General features: G+C 42.9%; 1 protein-coding gene across 2 annotated transcripts in view; it reads left to right on the forward strand.

The window, feature by feature from the left end:
* cfap20dc (CFAP20 domain containing) overlaps positions 1-8,324 on the forward strand; it is a 692,307-nt gene that overhangs the window by 113,118 nt on the left and 570,865 nt on the right. The gene's annotated exons all lie outside the window — the stretch shown is intronic.

Raw genomic sequence — 8,324 nt, forward strand, 5'->3', positions numbered from 1 at the left:
CTCTCCTGTCCATAATGGCGGGGAATCCCAGACACCTGTGGCGTTGGCGGGGGAGGCACTGCCCATCCTGTTCCCGGGGGAGTTGAGTCCATCTCCGAATCAGAGGAGTCTGATGGGCAGTCGGACGGAATGGCGCAGCCACAATGTGGCACAGCAGCGGCAGAGATGTCATGGGAGTCCGACAAGGCCCGTGGGACTGTCGGAGGAGCCGCCTGTGGGCACCTCGCCGGGCACCTCGCTCTAAACTAGTTCACGTGGTTCTTCACTTGTTGGCCCCCCCATTTGCAGGCGATACAATGTCGGCCCGATCTGCCGCAGAATAGTGACCTTAAGCCATGAAACACCCTGAGCGTAGTTACTGATGTAAATCTCATCCCCTGGGACAAAAACATGAACCGACGTTTGGTCTGTGAAACTGCGGTCTGAGGATTTTGCATCTTGCGCACGCTTGCCCCGATATTGGGCAACAGCAACCCCAATTTGGTCGGTAGATGACGACCCATCAGAAGCTCCACAGGGGCAATCCCGGTAACTGCGCGGGAGGTATCCGGTCAGCAAACAGAAATCAGGCCAACAAGCCAGTGCCCTGTTTCCTCAAATCCTGCTTCAGGGTCTGGACAGCCCGCTCGGCCAACCCGTTCGACGCGGATGGTAGGGGGCAGTCCTGACATGGCGGACCCCACTGGAGCACAAGAAGGCCGAGAAACTTTGGGTTGTGAACAAGGGCCCATTATCGGACATGAGGACCTCTGGAATCCCCTGGGTGGAGAAGGAGAGGCGGTGTTTCTCGATCGTCATTGGCGTTCTGATAGACGGCATTCAGTGGCCCTTTATCCACTTGGAGTGATGAAATTGAGTTCTTTCTGCCCTCAGTCTGGTCTCAGTCAAAGGCTGAGTCGGATTTATAGGTATTCCTTTATTTTATTTCAACCCGCTTGCAAGCCTCACTCACCCTGAGAAATATCAGAGACCACAGCCTCCGACTTGTCCAGAGTGAGTGAACAAAAAGAGACAAAGCATGTGTTCTCATATACTTAGCATCAGGTTTCACATACACCCGACCAAATAAGGTAATGGTAACGAATGCAAGATTCTCATAGGTCTTTCTCACACATTCCTTGACCTGGCCATATAACCACCTGATCTTCACAATTACTGATCCTGATAGGCCCACTATACATTCCTCAGCCCTGGAGCCCCTTTCTCCCAGCATCCTTTGCAGCATCATTTGCACATAGAATCGGTCCTAATGGTGACACATCCCCCTGCTTCCTGCCTTAAATCCCACTTGCAGGCTGCACATTAAGATTTTACTTCTAACTTGGTCTAACTACCCATCATGCCTTTCTGTTCATTTCCTCATTCCCTCCTTTTATCAGTCTATGATAACTACTATTCCGCCTCCTAACCAACATTCCCTTTCGCTACCTGCCGACAACGGGACACCGGTGGCATTGTGGCAGATGCATTGGCCTAACGTCTGGGTTACGCTACACCTCCGTTCAGTGCAGGTGGAGAACAGACTTGTTATATTTTCTTTCACCTCTGCCATGGGGGTCTCTGTTGGTGGAGAAATATATGGGTAGGTAGTCCCCCTGATGGTCAAAAAGTGTGCTAACAATTTGCCAGACCAACAATAGTCCTGTTGTGATCTCGGTCCAAATTTGGAGTTTGGTTGGGCATACAACTCCCAGTGTCCATTATAAACATCCCCGGGTTAATAGCCTGTATCAATGTCTGGTCTGAAAGACCGTCCCGCAATTCATTACATTCTGTACATAAACACCTCATCACACTTTTACAGCCCTGGCTCTCCGTCCGGGTTCCTTCTGGTTTGATGGTCGCCAGTAAAGGGATGTCATCTTGGTAAGTGGTGATGGGCCGAGTCTATCGGCATCATCCGAGCCATAGCCATCTTACAACACATATTAAGGCATCCAATGATTATACAATATACAATTATAATAACAAGTATTATCAATCCATGCATCAGGTAAAACCCCATGACCGAGCTATGAGAGCTAACTCTGAGCTGAATCCTGCTTTAGGGTTTATATCCCCCTTCTAGTTGTACTGTCTAGCAGATATCCCTGATCCTTGTCATTTGTGTGTACATGTCGTGATTCGTAAACTGCATGGAAATCAATTGTAAATTCATCCATCTCACAGACCAGTGTCGATAGACTCTTTGTATTGTTCTTTCCTCAAGTCCAATCACCATGAACCACAGCTGTCGCTACTCAGGAAGGTAACACAATAGCTATATCCGTGTGTTCCACTACCTCCAAGGCATCTGACTACCTTGGGGTAGCAGCACCATAGAAGCTTCCTCATGTCCCTTAGAAACAGCACACAACTCAGTCCATCAGCGACCAAAAAGGTCTTTTGTCCCTTACTGTTTTTTTTTCAGGAAGTGCTTTCTGTTTCTCATTGGAATGGTAAATTATGATATCATGTATTATCCACTGATTATCTTGCTTTATTAATTGCAGAAGCTTCAATCGATCCAGTTTCTATTCCTGACTTCCTCACACTAACGTCTAACATTGTACTGAACCATGTAGTCTGCCAGCCCTGGCTTACTTGAGACAATAACTCAGTTTTCTTCAAATCCCTTTTGTCCGTTATCATTTTCCTTGCAGCATGGAGTGTATACTTGCCATTATTTGTTTGCTTGTTTTTTTCTTTGCAATAACACCACTTGCACATTTAATACAGTCAACTTTTGGGGTTGCAACCCAATTAAATCCATACATAACACTCCCTTACAATTTTCAGGACATTTCGTCTGTAATAACTATTACACTCTCCAATACAATATTGTTTGCTGCATTGGTTATAAATTTCCCGCCGTGGCATCAAGCTGCCAAAATTCCTAAACTATTGTCATTTAAAATGCGGGGTTCCTCGTCAGTCGCTGCCGTCTGCCGAGACCCTTAATAACTCCACCGCGTAGTACATACCCCGTGGAGACCACAGATCATCCATCAGCTAATGTCCAGTTAGAGATGTCTGACCGGAGGTTTCACTATTCGGTAATAATTTGATATTTTGATTTGTTTCTAACCCGTACGGTTTTTCTTCCGGGCTCTGTCATTTAATTCCCTCAAATATGTAGCCAATTGTATCATTAGTCCCCCCCCCCCCCCTCCCATACTGTCTAAAATATTCTTCTCTGGAGTGTAGTTCTCGTTCTTCGTCTGTATTATATTTGCTTCATCTGAAAACCAAATGAACAGGTCAAAGGCGGAGAGGGCCCTATTTTTTAATTTGTATCTTTCTATTCTTGTTTGGATGTTCCAGAAGTGCCCTCTCCAGGACTTCCGGATTTACGTTGCCACCATTCCCTTTTTTTTTCTTTAACTGATTTGTTTTCCTGATCATTTACGTACATCATAAGATTAAGGCCTGTTAGGCCTCCTCCTTCTATCGTTGCACCCCTGAGTGAGACTCGAAGAATCTCAAACTCTTCCTCCTTTGCTCTCTCAGTGGTCCAAGTGGGTTGAAATTTTCCCTGATACATTTCGGATATTGCTACTGCATTTACTTTAATTTCTTCATTTTTGATTACGACCGGATTTTTATGAAAGTAATTTCCAACCATGACATTTTCACTTTATCATCTGTCCTATCGATGCTGCTAACAGGTTTCAATTCACTGGCATCCCACTCCACTGATTACACAATACTAGTAAGTGCAGTTATCCCAACCAAACAGTCCTTTTTCCCTTGTCCGAGCGGTTTGGGGATATGATCTATCCTGTGGCACGGCATCATTGCAGGGATACAGTCTCTAAACACTGTTAGGCTAATTTTATGTCCCCGGGTCATCCCAACATCTCTTAAACTACGTACTCCCTTACTAATTGGTACCACAAGTTTGTCATTTCTCCACAATCCTGCACATCCTTTCCCAATCACTTCGTCGTCAGCTAGGTTTTCTCTGCAGTAATTACAATTTGTCATTATCACACCATCCCATGGTCAAAATCTACCTTGTGGTCCCAAACTTCAATCATCAGTGTTGCCTGATGTTTCACAAAACAATCATGACCAATTGAATTCCCCAAATTTCCCTGGGAGCCAAAGCATTTCCCCATTTCTGTTGTTCTAAATGCATATCAACTCACCTGAATGCTCTATATCTGCCATTCTCCTAGGTTTCATATGATTACTCCCTGTCCAAACTACTGGGCTACAGAACGTGCCACATCCTTGACACGATGTTTCAGTATGTTCACAATGAATCATTTTAACTGAGATCCATTAATAAAGCCCTTGATCTATCATGCCATATTATCAATTCCTTACTGATTACGTTTTTTTGTTTGCTGCCGATAGGTTGCCTATGGATTATACTAATCCCTCTGTTATTATTTAATTGGGTTGAATGTTTTAGTTCTGATACAATTTCCTTTGCTCCAGATGCCACTGATTCTCTAATTCAACTTCCCCTATGTTGCTATCAGCTTTGATTAAAAAGTACAAATTACTTTTGCTGCTCCTAGGAAAAAGAGGGCCTGCATATTCTAATAACCATTCTTCCATCGGTGTCTCAGTTTTTTATGCTACTCCCTGTTTCTCCACCATTTTCTTTCCTGAATTTTAAAAAGATGGATGCCCATCTGGCTTGTTCTTCGTCCTCCTTAACTTTACTACCATCTGTATATACCACCCAAGCATTTACCAACTCTGTTCTGCTAACTGATTTATCAAGTTTCTGTCCCTTTTTAATGTTATGAATAAACATTAAGGCAGGGCTTAGAAGAATGGTTTCCCATCGAGCTGTATTTGCGCCTTGCTGGCAACCCTGTCTCTTGGTCAACTCTGTCAATTCCAAAAATTCAGTTGTTACATAAATTTTCTTCCTGGCTGATAAATTTTCAATCTCTGCTATCCTTTTTGTTATGGCTGCCAAACATTTTACGATGTCCGAAAACTTTTGTTCAGCCCTTGTCCAATTTCCCGTCAGTGTTTGATAGGTGTCTGAGTACTATGATTAGCAAGCACCATACCATATCCATTTGCATACAGATCAAATTTAATGCTCAAATCGTCCCCTTCATGTCTCTCCTCTAATGGCCCGGATGTTGCTACAGCTGTTTTTAACTGGTCCAAACGCCTCTGTGCTTCACTGGTCCACCTAAAATCCCCTTGAAGTTTCATAAATGGGTCTAGCATAAAGACTAAAGTCTTCCACTACTGGTCTCAAATACCCCAAAATTCCCATAATTTGCTGAACCCCGTTTCGTGAAACGGGTGCTGTGATTCTAGCAACTTTCTCTCTCATCCCAACACTGGCTTCCCTACCTGCCTTTGACACTGAATACCCTAGATAGTCGACTTCGCTCCTGCCAATCTGGCATTTCTTTAACCCTATCTTAAATCCTGCTTCACTAAGTGTTTTAATAATTTTGGTCACTCTTTCAACATGTGTTCCTCTGATCATCATCTCCAATTAACACATCATCAATATATACTAAAGCCAAATCATCTTTAATCAGCTCCCTTACTATTGCCTGCAAGTGGTTCGGGGAATTAACATATCCTTGTGGCAATTTACAGTATACGTAATGTTTAGTGCCAAAGGTAAATGCTGTCTTTTCCCTGCTGTCTGGGTCTAATGGGACACTCCAGAATCCGTTGGCTAAATCTATACTAGTTAAGTAAGTTTTGCCTGCCACCTTCTCCAATGCAGTTTGTGGATTTATTAAATACCGTTTATCCTTTTTTTTACCTTGTTTAATGCTTTATAATTCGTTACCATTCTAAATGTACCATCAGGCTTGCTAACTGCCTGAAGTGGTCTATTTGTCAATGCATATGTGACTTCTTGAATGATTCCCTGCTGTTCTAATTCTTTGATTGTTATCTCCAGCTCGCATTTGGCACCTCGAGTCAAAGGATATTGCTTTTGCGGCCTGTGTCGGCCCCCCTGGATTGTGTGCTGGAATCGTGTGCTGATTAACCCTGTGTCATTCTTTCTATTGCTAGGTTTGCTTTCCTTAATACTCCTTCTAAACTTCATCACTTAAAATACTTTTCTTTCTGTTTCCTTATTTCCTCTACGTTATCAATTGGTTTTAATATCTTAATTTTTCATTTCTGCATCTATTTTTATTAATCTTTCCCTGCCATCAGATTCTCATTTCCTGATACTGCAAGCAATACTCCTAATCTAAGCTCCAGTCCCATATCTTTATTCCCTCAAGCTGTGTTTGCAATGTAGTAAACATTCTAAACTTCATTTCTTCTGCTAGTGACTTTCTTGCAAGTCAGCAGGCACTAGGACCCGGTGGAGCTGTGCCGTATCAATTCCACCGACTACCTCCTAATACTGGTCCCATTGGTCCCCCTGTTTCTAGCCCCTTACTGCCACAATGCCCCTCTCCACTATCCCAATATTACGCGAGGGCATGTTTTAATTAATTTTTCATTCTACCTGCTCTCGGGACTGCCTACCCTCCTGGGGTCAGTGCTTGCAACGTCCCCTCAAGTTCTGAGTGCTTATACACCAAGGCCCTACAATAGTCGCATAGTCCCCAGTACTTGCCTAACCTCTCTTACGGTTTGGGCTTTGGGCATCTCTAAAATGGCCGCCTTCCTTTCTACTGAGATCTTCCTTTCCCCCTGTGTAATCTTAAAATAAAGTTTTAAAAATCCATAGTCTGCTATATGAAAATCCCCTAACCTTAAATTTGATGTGTAGTGAGTTTACAGAGAAAATACTGAAATCTCTACAAATTTGGAACACACACAACAACATTTTTAAATGTAGCTACATCATGGCTGCCTCTAACAAAGGAGCACATGGACGCAGCCCACACCGAATGCCTAGTCTTCGCATTTCAATTTTAGATTCCTTTGTTCTCTCCCCTTTTTCTTTGAACAGCCAAGACTATGCCGAGTTCAACTAATCATTTACAAATCCCAATTTATACATTTTGATTTTGCTTTTTGTTTACTTCCTGAGAATTGTGTTCTAAATAACTTCCACAATGTTAATCATTATTACTGATTTTCTAAAGAACTTTCAAATACTTACCCCATTTTAAATCTCACTTTAATTGCCGTGTATACCTCCGAATTGATATGCAACTTCGTTTTGCAAAACACATTTTAAAAACTAGGAATACCAGAGAAAGTTCACAAATTCTTATTAAACACACACACTCATTCATCCACCGAGATCTCCACTCAAACAAAAGGAATTCAAAGCATTATACTTTCATTCATCTCAACCAACTGGACAATAAACGTTTAAATTTGCACAGAAACACAATGTAGAGGACGGGGCTTTCCCTTTTCCCTTCTTCAAAACTGTAAAGTAAATTTAAACAATCCTGAAGCCTCCTCTTTTCCCGATACGCTTCTGAATTTTCCAAGTCTCTTGTTCCCCCTAGTGGCCATTCATTTCCCAACTTTTTTTCACTCATAAGACATATCTCCCAAGAACAAAATCTAACTTGGCCAATTGTAATTGTACGGAATTGAATTGTCTCCAGAACATTCCATCAGCGGTCTTAACTGAATTGTCTCTGACATTCCCTCAACCCGTTAAAGAGCTTAGCCTAATTAAAGTGTAACTTAATATAACCAATTTTAATTTTCAACCCACATGCACGAAACTGAACTATCACTGCAATATTCCCTCGGTTTCTAACTGAATTATCGCCCGATTTTCCCTCAATTCTCGTTTAACCCTCAGCCGTACCTACATCGACTGAAATGAATTTTTCTAATCCACCAGACTGACCTTTGATTTCGTCGAACGATCTTACCCGACCATAGGCGAGTGACCAAACCCGCTTCGGTCTACGAGGCAGGGGAAAACCGAAGTGGTCCTTTATAATCTACTCACATCGTGGGCCCATTTCCCCTCTCTCCGTCCAAGGCTGGTTTAATTCTGATTTCGCGAACAGTCGGGTATTCGCTCTTGAAATCCCACTCCTGACACCAAAGGATGAAATTGGGTTCTTTCTGCCCTTAGTCTGGTCTCAGTCAAAGGCGGAGTCCGATTTATAGGTATTCCTTTATTTTATTTCAACCCGCTTGCAAGCCTCACTCACCCTGACAAAGATCAGAGACCACAGCCTCCGACTTCTCCAGAGTGAGTGAACAAAAAGAGACAAAGCATGTGTTCTCATATACATTCATGTAGCATCAAGTTTCACATACACCCGACCAAATAAGGTAATGGTAACGAATGCAAGGTTCTCATAGGTCTTTCTCACACATTCCTTGACCTGGCCCTATAACCACCTGATCGTCACAATTACTGATCCTGATAGGCCCACTATACATTGCTCAGCCCTGGGGCCCCT

The sequence above is a fragment of the Scyliorhinus torazame genome, chromosome 13 (assembly GCF_047496885.1).
Source record: "Scyliorhinus torazame isolate Kashiwa2021f chromosome 13, sScyTor2.1, whole genome shotgun sequence".
In the NCBI taxonomy this organism is placed as follows: Eukaryota; Metazoa; Chordata; class Chondrichthyes; order Carcharhiniformes; family Scyliorhinidae; genus Scyliorhinus; species Scyliorhinus torazame.